The following is a 12,076-nucleotide window of genomic DNA, read 5'->3' on the forward strand; positions in this document are numbered from 1 at the left end:
ATACAAATAATAATATTAATAGAAATGTTAATAATAATCAAATTAATAATAATAAGAATAATGATAATAATAACTATATTTTAACTTGTAACTACATATATTATTATTACAATTTATTCATTATGCCATATTTATTATATGTTATATATTAACTTATATTGAATATTTAATACTTATAAATTTTATGTACATCACAATATATATATAATCCTAACTATGAATGGTATTCATATATCTATATTTGTTTATATGCGAATCTGATTATATCTATATATCACAAATCTAATCATATCTGTATATGTATTTATATATATATATATGTATATAGTTATATATAAATTAAATCTAGTTAATACTAAGAAAATAATAAAAATAAAATTTTAATGAATTTGATAATGTTAATATTAATGATAATCATAATAATAATAATATAATTAATACATATCCACTTTTATTTATATTTATATTTATATATATTTATTTATTTTCAACAATTGTTCGTGAATCGTCAGGCATGGTCAAAAGGGTAATTGATTATCCAAATATAAATTCAGACTTTCTAAACTCAACATTAGGGTTTTTGCTTATCGTGTCAGAAACATATAGAGATTAGAGTTTAAATTTGGTCGGAAATTTCCGGGTCGTTACATTACCTACCCGTTAAAAAAAATTTCACAATTAATATTTTGTACAAAATAATTTTATTACAGTCTTTATGAAAATATATATATGTATATTTTCTTCAGATGTAACATAGATTTAATGAGTTAATGTTAAATTAAACTCATTAGATTTACGGTTGAAACTAGAATTGAATAATCCCTAAAGGCTTTAAAAAGTACATAACTTTTACGCAGTATTTCTTTAATGACATTGAAATTATGAATCAATACTTCGTTATTCGTTGATGTATGATGTTCGGTTCGTGGAATTCTTGTGAATTTCGCAAAGTACGAATGATGTTATCTGAAAAGTTTCGGGTACATCGATGATGAAAGTGTAAAATCAAATATATACTTGATTTATTATGAATTGGAATTTGTTGAATTGCGACAGAGATTCTAGTTAACGCTGGTTAAGTTGCGGCCGAAGGACGTACATTATTGCATATTTGTAATATGAATTAACCGAGTAGTTAAGATTCACACACAATAGCTTAGCACGGAAAGATTTATTTCAATATATATATATATATATATATATATATATATATATATATATATATATATATATATATATATACATACATAATATACATATAATTTCTTCAGAGGGAATGAGTTAATTCTTCATAACTCGTGGCTAGCTTTGCTTGCTTCCCCTTCTATGGGACAGTAGACAGGCTAGCTACAGGTGAGAAGCGATCTATGGTTGCACCAAACGAGAGTGGAGGTTACGGCTTGCTTTCTTCGGTGATCCAATACCACTGCCGGAACAGAAGAAAGACCTAGCTATGCCCATATCTAAGAGACCTGTAGCTTCTCCTTCTTTCAGTACTAGCAATGCTCCTTTTAGACGCAATCGTAAGGAACTGATGCGTACTCATCAACCGAAAGCCCTTCAAGTTCCTCCCAGATACATGGCTTACATACCCGGCTCAACATTCTTGGAAAACAATCGAATCGAGGGTCCGGAGGAGATTTGGCCATTCAATCTTGTGAACTAATCGAGACCGAAATTGGAGAAAGAGATACGAACGGAAAGGAATAACCAATCGATGAAAGAACATGAAACCATTCTGTTTCAATAGAGGTACGAGAAAGGGTTGGGGGCAATGAAGTAGGTGAAGTGGTTGGATTTTGCGAGCTGTTCCCACCACTGCTGGATGTGATTCCAAGAGCCGAACGAGAATGAATACCACACAGAAAAGTCAAGACCAGGCTCCCTAATAGAATGTTTAACCGAACCATTCCGGATCGACCGAATTGGTACGGAAGTTGTAACATGGGAAAACCACAGAAAACACGACTTATTTGAATAACTCGGTGACCTACCAATTGTAGAAGTAGGATTTTTGGCAAGCAATAAGCACTTAAATAATACAAATCAAGTGTACCATCTTCTTTCTCCTTTCGAGGAAAAGGTGCGGAAGGAAAAGGAAACAACGGAGGGATCCGAATCGGACCTAAATGGGAATGACATGAAAAGTCTTTTTCAAAACCTAGCATTAAGGGTGTTACGACGATATATGAGAGGAATGGAGAAAAACTCGTGATTGGTGTGGAGGGGAAGGTCTGTTTATAATATAGTTCAAGAAAGAGTCGTCTCATTTCCTTACTTCTTCGTTCTTTCTAATTCATTCACTTCAAGACTGGTTTTGAACGCCGCGTAACATCATCTTCAACCAACCTCCATCGTACCGGTGCGACCACTAAAGAATTGCTTATACACTAAACAGCTGCTTATATACGCTTACTAAAAGACTGACTTTTATTCATATTCAATTCATTAGGCCAGCGTGAAACTAAGAAAGATAGATGTGCCTAAGGCGTAAGCAAACTGTGCACGCTAAGAGAAGAGGAGAGATGTTCGCAATGACTACCACAAGAAAGCCGCCCCCTATCTCTAAAAGGGCCCGTCACTTCGTTCGTACCTTCTTGGCTTAGGCTTGCAACTTCACTTACTTTATGGCCTTGCAGCCTTTTTTCTAGCAGAAGCTAAGCGCTTGAAAAGCGCGCTAAGAAAGGTTGCTTCTGTCGGCCTTTATGTGCAACAGTCCACCAGTAGCGGAAGATAGGGTTACCGTACATACAAGAGTCTTCCAGTTCTTACGGAAGCTCTTTCTTACCAGTCAAGTAGTACAACAGCTATATCTTATCTTATAGCCCGGCGCGGTGGGTCGCCTTTTTAATTCAGTAGATAGAAGAAAGTATTAGATAAGGAGTAGGTGAGTGAGTTCTCGCTGACCTGAGCGATTTCGATCACCTAGCAGGCCTTTTATTTGGTAGGTAACATCGCCAAAGCGTATCATCAGATTTGACTACGAAGGAAGGAACTAGGTAGAAGATCGGTCTGCAAGAAAGGCCTACTTATCCATGGGTTCATTGACAAAACCGCCATAGGAACGGAGACCTTTCAATAGAGCGGAGGCGAACTGATCAACGAGAAAGAGGCCCTACTCACTACAAAGGAATACACCACAAGATCGAACTGCACTCATGCCTCTCCCGCATCAAGTTGACCGCCAGACTGGAGCTTCGTAACATGTTGACGAAGACTTCCGAACTGAGGGTTCGGTCAGTACAAGAGACTACTTTGTCTCCTCGGAAGAAGAATAGCCCCGCTCTCTAGCCGACTGATCCCGTTGATCAAACTGGGAGGGAACGTGTCACATTAGAGGTGAACGATCAGAGGTGTCCTCTAATCACTACGATGAGCTGGTCCCTCTTTTAGTAGACTCAGCTATGAATATTCATGAAAAAATGAATGCCAGGCTCTTTCTTTCACAGCTAACCCCATTTTCTTAATGCCGAGACTTTCTCTTTCGTCGAGCCCCGAGCTTGTGGTCCTCCTTTGAGTTTGGGTTCAATTGGATGAATCTGTCAAGTCAAGGTCAACGTACGTAGCAGCAAGGATGGTGCATCGCCTATTTCTCGTTCTCGCTCGAGAGCCAAAACGAACACGCCTGCTACCTACTGTACTGGACCTTCGACCAGGCATTCTACCTTTGTCGAATCGGAACCAATACCACTGCATTGCGCTCGAACAGTTGAGCGGCCGCCGGCCCTTCCGTGCACAGATATAGATTCATTCTTCGTGCCTGGTCCAGCCTCACAACCCTTCGTGGGTTGGTAAGAAGTCAGTCTTGTTTGGTAAGACGGAATTTTACAAAGAGAAGAGAGTGCTCGCCCCGGCCAACAAAGACCGTAATTACATAGATAACTGCTCCTCCCCTTCTTTAAGGCTTTAAGGCGAACCGTATGGCGAAATAAAGACGACCTTGCCTTCTCGTAGATGGTGTCAGTGAGAGCCATTTTAGTACCCCCCCCCCCCCCTTGACCTTTTTTTGTAGATAGAATGTTCAATGAGTGGAAACAAGCAACCTTACTAAGCTAAGAAAGGTGCTTGTTGAGTAAGGCCGGCTTTCTTCCAATGCTTGAGCGCTTCTTTCTCATATCGATCATTCAATATCCTTGACTTTTCAATAAGGGGCGCGTTAGCTAGGCCGTTTTATTGCAGGAGTGCTAGCGCAAGCCCTTACGTTTTCTTCGCTTGCTCTGCAGTACGAGCCTCATACAAAGCCGCACCCCTTTAATATGATGAAGAGGGGTATATATATATATATATATATATATATATATATATATATATATATATATATATATATATATATATATATATATATATATAATATACATATAATTTCTTCAGAGGGAATGAGTTAATTCTTCATAACTCGTTGATACAATATACATGTTATTGATTCGTAATGATGTCCACAGTGATTCTTGAACTGATGGAGTTTGTGATGTTATCGGTGTTGTTGATTCGGATGTTGACTGTACTGACGATGCTGGTAACGCTGACGGTACTGTTGATGTTGTTGGTAAAGCAAGTTTTGCTTGTTAATCACATACCATTTTTGTCAGGGTTTCTACTCTTCCTTCTATCATTTTGGTTCGCTTAACTGATTTATGGTTAGGGCTAGATTAGATAATCTCTAAGACTTTAGAGATTACATAATCACCGCGGAAATGTTTCTCCATTGAAGTTATGAATTAATACTTCGTCAGTTATTGTTGTTGGTACTCCTTGGTATCTATGGTGCGTATGACGTTGATGCTTGTGGGACAGATTGTGAAGTTGAGATTTACGACGCGGTTGTGGTTGAAGGTGGTAATGGTACTGTTGGTATTGATGATGGTGGTACTGGTTATGCTGCTGATGATGGTGGTACTGGTTATGCTGCTGATGCTGCTGCTGGTGTTTGTAATTTCTGCACCATATTCTCCAAAGCCACTACCCGAGCGCGAAGCTCGTTGACTTCTTCTATTTCACTGGGTGATTGTCGGTTCGGACGAGCAGATAAATAAAATCTAAAATTTGATGTAATATATAATCGTGACGAGATACTCTGGAAATGAGCGAGAAAATGGTGTTTTGGACAGGTTCGCCGGTAAGTGCTTCAGGTTCTTCGTCAAGAGGGCAATGTGGTGGATGGAAGGGATCACTTTCTTCTTGTCTTCGATGATTGAGGAGGCTACGAACCCATCTCAAATTCATCCAGAATAGGTGATGACTGATTGGTTGATCTATTCCAGTCACACTGCTTTCGGAGCTTGAATGGGATTCCATTTCGGAATCTGAGTGACTTGAACTGATGACGAATTCCATTTCGTACGATTGGATAAAGGATTTTTTTTTTTCGATATGAAATGATTTTGGCTAACGGATGGTATTCTAATTATATAGAGATCGAAAGATTTCGTAGATTACAGAGGACTTTGCGGGATATGTCAGGCAAAGTTTAAAGTAACAGATACGATAAGATATGATTTAGCAGATATGCTAAGATATGAATTTTTGTCTATACACTATTCATGCAATCAATGCAGCAAGACGTGTCTTAGACTAAAAATGATAAGCAGGTAATTTCCTGAGGATGATAAGTAGTTAATTTTCGACACAAAATGATAAGCAAAACTTTTGTCATGCAGACACGGTCGAAGTCCAGACTCACTAATGCATCCTATCGACTTATCAGTCAGACACACTAATGCAGACCTGGTTCGCTAAGACCACCGCTCTGATACCAACTGAAAGGACCCGTTCATATACATTATAAACGATTCACAATAGTTGATTACATTGCGAGGTATTTGACCTCTATATGATACATTTTACAAACATTGCATTCGTTTTTAAAAGACAAACTTTCTTTACATTGAAAATTGACAGGCATGCATACCATTTTATAATATCCACTATCCAACTATAAATTAATTTAATAATAATCTTTGATGAACTCAATGACTCGAATGCAACGTTCTTCGAAATATGCTATGAAAGACTCCAAGTAATATCTTTAAAATGAGCAAATGCACAGCGGAAGATTTCTTTAACACCTGAGAATAAACATGCTTTAAAGTGTCAACCAAAAGGTTGGTGAGTTCATTAGTTTATCATAATCATTTATTTTCATCATTTTAATAGACCACAAGAATTTCATTTCCAGTTCTCATAAATATACGTCCCATGCATAGAGACAAAAATAATCATTCATATGGTGAACACCTGGTAACCGACATTAACTAGATACATATAAGAATATCCCCTATCATTCCGGGATCCTCCTTCGGACATGATATAAATTTCGAAGTACTAAAGCATCCGGTACTTTGGATGGGGTTTGTTAGGCCCAATAGATCTATCTTTAGGATTCGCGTCAATTAGGGTGTCTGTTCCCTAATTCTTAGATTACCAGACTTTAATAAAAAGGGGCATATTCGATTTCGATAATTCAACCATAGAATGTAGTTTCAATTACTTGTGTCTATTTCGTCAAACATTTATAAAAGCGCATGTATTCTCAGTCCCAAAAATATAAAGGGTAAAAAGGCAAATGAAACTCACCATACTGTATTTCGTAGTAAAAATACATATAACGTCATTGAACAAGTGCAAGGTTGGCCTCGGATTCACGAACCTAAATTAATTATATATAATTATGTGTTGGTCAATATTTGTCTAACAAATTAGGCCAAGTCATAGTGTACCACAATCCTAATGCTCGAGACTAATATGCAAAAGTCAACAAAAGTAAATTTGACTCAAAATAATTTCCAAAAATCTATACATGATTAATATATAGTTTAAATATCGTCGTTTTATATTTTTAAATATTTTTAAAAGATTTATTAGAGTAAATAATATAATTTATTTATTAATAAATAAAATTTTATATTAAATTTATATAATATAATATACTTTTATATATATTAAGTAATAAAATTTATAGGGTTCATTTAATATCATAAAGATAATATGATAGGTATTATTAAAGTAAGTTATTACACGTAGTAAAATATGTTTGTATCACATATTTATTTGATAAAATAATATCTATAATGATAGTAAATAAAAGTTGTATTATTTTGTAATAATAATTATTATTATAAAAATATCAATATTTATAATTACTAAGATGACATTATGATAAAACGATAATTCTAATTATGATAAGTTTAATATTTACGATAATTTTTAATATTATCTTTAAAATAATAATTCTATTTAAAATAATAATAATAATGATATTTTATAGTAACAATGACATTTCTATTAAAATGATAATTTTTGTTAAAATGATAGTTTTAATACTAACGATATTTTTAATAATAATAGTAATGATAAAAATAATAAGAACGATAATTTTATCTAAATCAATATCTTATAATATTTTAATTTCATCATGATACTCTTACTCATTATTTCCTAATCGTTTCGTTTAATAGCTTTTAATCGTCTTTTATATCGTGTTCATAATAATGATAATAATAGTAATCAAAATAATTTGGTGTTACAAATATTTGTTTTAATTACACTAATATTAATAATGATAGTTACTATAACATTTTTAACGATAATACTAATAATTATCTTAATGATAATATAGTAATAATAATAATAACAATGACAATATCCATTTTTAAATAATGATATATATTAATAATGATAATAATAATAATAATAATACTAATAATAATAATAATAATAATAATTGGATAATAATTATAATAATACTAATTATAACTTTAACGATAATAACGATAGTAATAATAAAAAAAATAACAATTTTTAATGATAAATCCCTTTTATTGATAAAGATAATAATAAGATAAAACTAGAACGACGATAAAAACGACGATAATAATAATCATTTTTAATAAAAATATCGAAAATTCAATTGATTATAACTTCTAATCCGTTCATCGAAACCATTCGATATCTAAAGGAAAAGTCCTTAATTTTTCGCTAGCTTTCCAAGGACATGCATATCTTATACCTTATCTCAACCGCAAGTGTAACTAATTCAATATTCAACCTAACCTGTCTAAGGGCAATATCAAAAGTACAAGCATGCATAATCCTAAATACTCAAGCACTAGTCAGGGATACACTATTAGTATGTAAAAGTTAAATTATGAGTACTCACGTATCAATATTGAGATTCAATATTGCAGGAAAGGTACATAAACGCAACGGAGATGATAAACACTATATTGACCTCACGAGCATACCCATGAACCATACTCAATCACCTCCATAGCTATAACCCATAATTTCCTTAATCCTATCCCACTCGAAAAAAACAACTTCGAAATCACTCGGACAGCACTCCGTCGTAATATTTTATGTATACTAATAATATCTTGAGATAATACGGAGTAAATATGTATATGTAAATCGATTGAGAGAGTTTAGAGAAAAATATTTTCAAGTTTCTATGAAATAATGAAACCTATTGAATTTCTATTTATAATAGATTTTTGAATTATTAAAGTGAATTATTAAAGTATGAATTATTAAAGTGAATTATTAAAGTTAAAGTAAAGTAAAAATAAAGTAAAGGTAAAGTTTAAGTATAGTAAAAGTATAAAACTATGTACGTATAATACGCGTATAAATATATATAATATTAATTTAAATCGTTATATATATTTAATAAAATAAAATATAAATATCATTATCTTTATCATTCTAGTTAAGTAATGAGTTGTCAGAAGTGGTTCTAGATATTTATAAAAGTTATATACGTTTTAATAATAAAGTTCTTTTTAAACTGAAAACGTTTTTGTACGTTTGAAACTAAATAGATCAATCGAGTCTTTATGAGATTCAATCTTCCACTATCCTATGTCTAGTTCTCAATAAATGACAATTTGTTCTTATTTATAAATCACTTTACCATTTTCCAAATATTGTTAAAATGGAAAGATTTCTCAAATCAACGTGGGCCTTTCAACAGAGACTTGTAATCATAATTCAATATATCTGATAATTCAATCATTTGATCTTATCTTCTAATTCCAGTGATAAACATTTTGAAACAGATACAATCATGTAAAGTATTTAATCTAATATTTTGTTTACATTTCAAGTTATAATATATATACACATATACATATATAATCATGTTCGTTTAATGGTTCGTGAATCTTTGGAACTTGGTCGAGGTTGAATGAATGTATGAACATAGTTTAAAATTCTTGAAATTTAACTTAACAAATATTGCTTATCGTGTCGGAATCATATAAAGATTAAAGTTTAAATTTGGTTGGAAATTTCCGGGTTGTCACACTATTGGTGCAGCTCCTGGTACAAGATCTATTTGAAATTCAACGGATCGATGTGGGGGTAATCCCGGTAATTCTTTCGGAAATACATCGGGAAATTCTTTTGCAATGGGAACATCATTGATGCTCTTTTCTTCAGTTTGTACTTTCTCGACGTGTGCTAGAACAGCATAGCAACCTTTTCTTATTAGTTTTTGTGCCTTCAAATTACTAATAAGATGTAGCTTCGTGTTGCCCTTTTCTCCGTACACCATTAAGGGTTTTCCTTTTTCTCGTATAATGCGAATTGCATTTTTGTAACAAACGATCTCTGCTTTCACTTCTTTCAACCAGTCCATACCGATTATCACATCAAAACTCCCTAACTCTACTGGTATCAAATCAATCTTAAATGTTTCGCTAACCAGTTTAATTTCTCGATTCCGACATATATTATCTGCTGAAATTAATTTACCATTTGCTAATTCGAGTAAAAATTTACTATCCAAAGGCGTCAATGGACAACTTAATTTAGCACAAAAATCTCTACTCATATAGCTTCTATCCGCACCCGAATCAAATAAAATGTAAGCAGATTTATTGTCAATAGGAAACGTACCCGTAACAAGCTCCGGGTCTTCCTGTGCCTCTGCCGCATTAATATTGAAAACTCTTCCGCGGCCTTGTCCATTCGTGTTCTCCTGGTTCGGGCAATTTCTAATAATGTGGCCCGGTTTTCCACATTTATAACAAACTACATTGGCATAACTTGCTCCGCCATTACTCATTCCGACACCATTTGTTCCTTTCGTTCTATTAACCCCTGGTCCGTAGACCTCACACTTCACCGCGCTATGACCATTTCTTTTACACTTGTTGCAAAATTTGGTGCAGAACCCCGAGTGATACTTTTCACACCTTTGGCATAGCTGCTTCTGATTGTTGTTGTTGTTGCGGTTATTATTGTTGTTGGGATGATTGTTGTAGTTGCTGTTGCTGCTGCTGCTGTTGTTGTTGTTGTTGTTGTTGTTGTTGGGCCGTTTGTTGTAGTTGTGATTGATGTTGCGATTGTTGGGATAATTGTTGCGATTATTGTTGTAATTGCTGTTGTTGTTGTATTGGTGATTCTTATCACCGTTTTCCTCCCACTTTCTTTTGACTTGCTTCACATTGGCCTCTTCAGCAGTCTGTTCTTTAATTCTTTCTTCAATCTGGTTCACTAGTTTGTGAGCCAATCTACATGCCTGTTGTATGGAGGCGAGCTCGTGTGAACTTATATCTTCTTGGATTCTTTCCGGTAATCCTTTCACAAACGCGTCGATCTTCTCTTCCTCATCTTCGAATGCTCCCGGACACAATAGGCACAATTCTGTGAAGCGTCTTTCGTACGTGGTAATATCAAATCCTTGGGTTCGTAACCCTCTAAGTTCTGTCTTGAGCTTATTGACCTCGGTTCTGGGACGGTATTTCTCGTTCATCAAGTGCTTGAATGCTGACCACGGTAGTGCGTACGCATCGTCTTGTCCCACTTGCTCTAGATAGGTATTCCACCATGTTAACGCAGAACCTGTGAAGGTATGCATAGCGTACTTCAATTTGTCCTCTTCAGTACACTTACTTATGGCAAACACCAATTCGACCTTCTCAGTCCACCGTTTCAATCCGATCGGTCCTTCGGTTCCATCAAATTCCAAAGGTTAGCAGGCAGTGAATTCTTTGTAGGTGCATCCTACACGATTTCCTGTACTGCTAGATCCAAGGTTATTGTTGGTATGTAGCGCAGCCTGTACTGCGGCTATGTTTGAAGCTAGAAAAGTACGGAATTCCTCTTCATTCATATTCACGGTGTGTTGAGTAGTCGGTGTCATTTCCTTCAAAATAGTCAAATGGAACAAGTTAATCATACAGAATATTAAGAGCAGTTAATAGTATTTTCGTAGCATAATATGAACTCATTTATAAAAGCTTTTTCTTCATATTAGTGTTTTATAAGTTTAAATTCGGGTAGTACCTACCCGTTAAGTTCATAGTTAGTAGCTAATATACAATTCAACTACTACAATTCTATATGAAAAACTGATTATAATAAAATTTCGCGTTCAAACTTTTACACAATATTTTACAAACTTACAATACCGCTTATTTTACATATAGCATGAAATATAGCACACAATAAATTTGATACAAGATGCTTGTGAAGATAATTCTAGCTAGTACACAAGTCGTTCAGCAAAGGCAATAAAGACACGTAATTCATACGTCCAGAAACAAGTCATGCATTCTGGTTTTACTAGGATTACTTCCCATCCTTGGTTTTGTGGAACATAACCGTTATGGCCGTTGATAAGACAGCGTGTTGTAACGTCGTCAAAGGGACGAGGGTTACGTAAATTCTAACAGTCCCGTAACAATCTAAAAACCTCATTTCTTACCCCAATTACCGACTCCGTCACTTGTGGGAACGTTTTGTTTAATAGTTGTAGCCCGATGTTCTTGTTCTCACTTTGGTGAGAAGAGAACATTACTAATCCGTAAGCATAACATGCTTCTTTATGTTGCATGTTAGCCGCTTTTTCTAAATCACGAAGTCCAATATTCGGATATATTGAGTTAAAATAATTTCTTAACCCATTGCGTAAAATAGCATTTGGGTTCCCCGCAATATATGCGTCAAAGTAAACACATCGTAACTTATGGATTTCCCAATGTGATATCCCCCATCTTTCGAACGAAAGCCTTTTATAAACCAAGGCATTCTTGGAACGTTCTTCGAATGTCTTACAAACTGATCTCGCCTTAAA

This window comes from Rutidosis leptorrhynchoides, chromosome 2 (genome assembly GCF_046630445.1).
Source record: "Rutidosis leptorrhynchoides isolate AG116_Rl617_1_P2 chromosome 2, CSIRO_AGI_Rlap_v1, whole genome shotgun sequence".
Taxonomy (NCBI): Eukaryota; Viridiplantae; Streptophyta; class Magnoliopsida; order Asterales; family Asteraceae; genus Rutidosis; species Rutidosis leptorrhynchoides.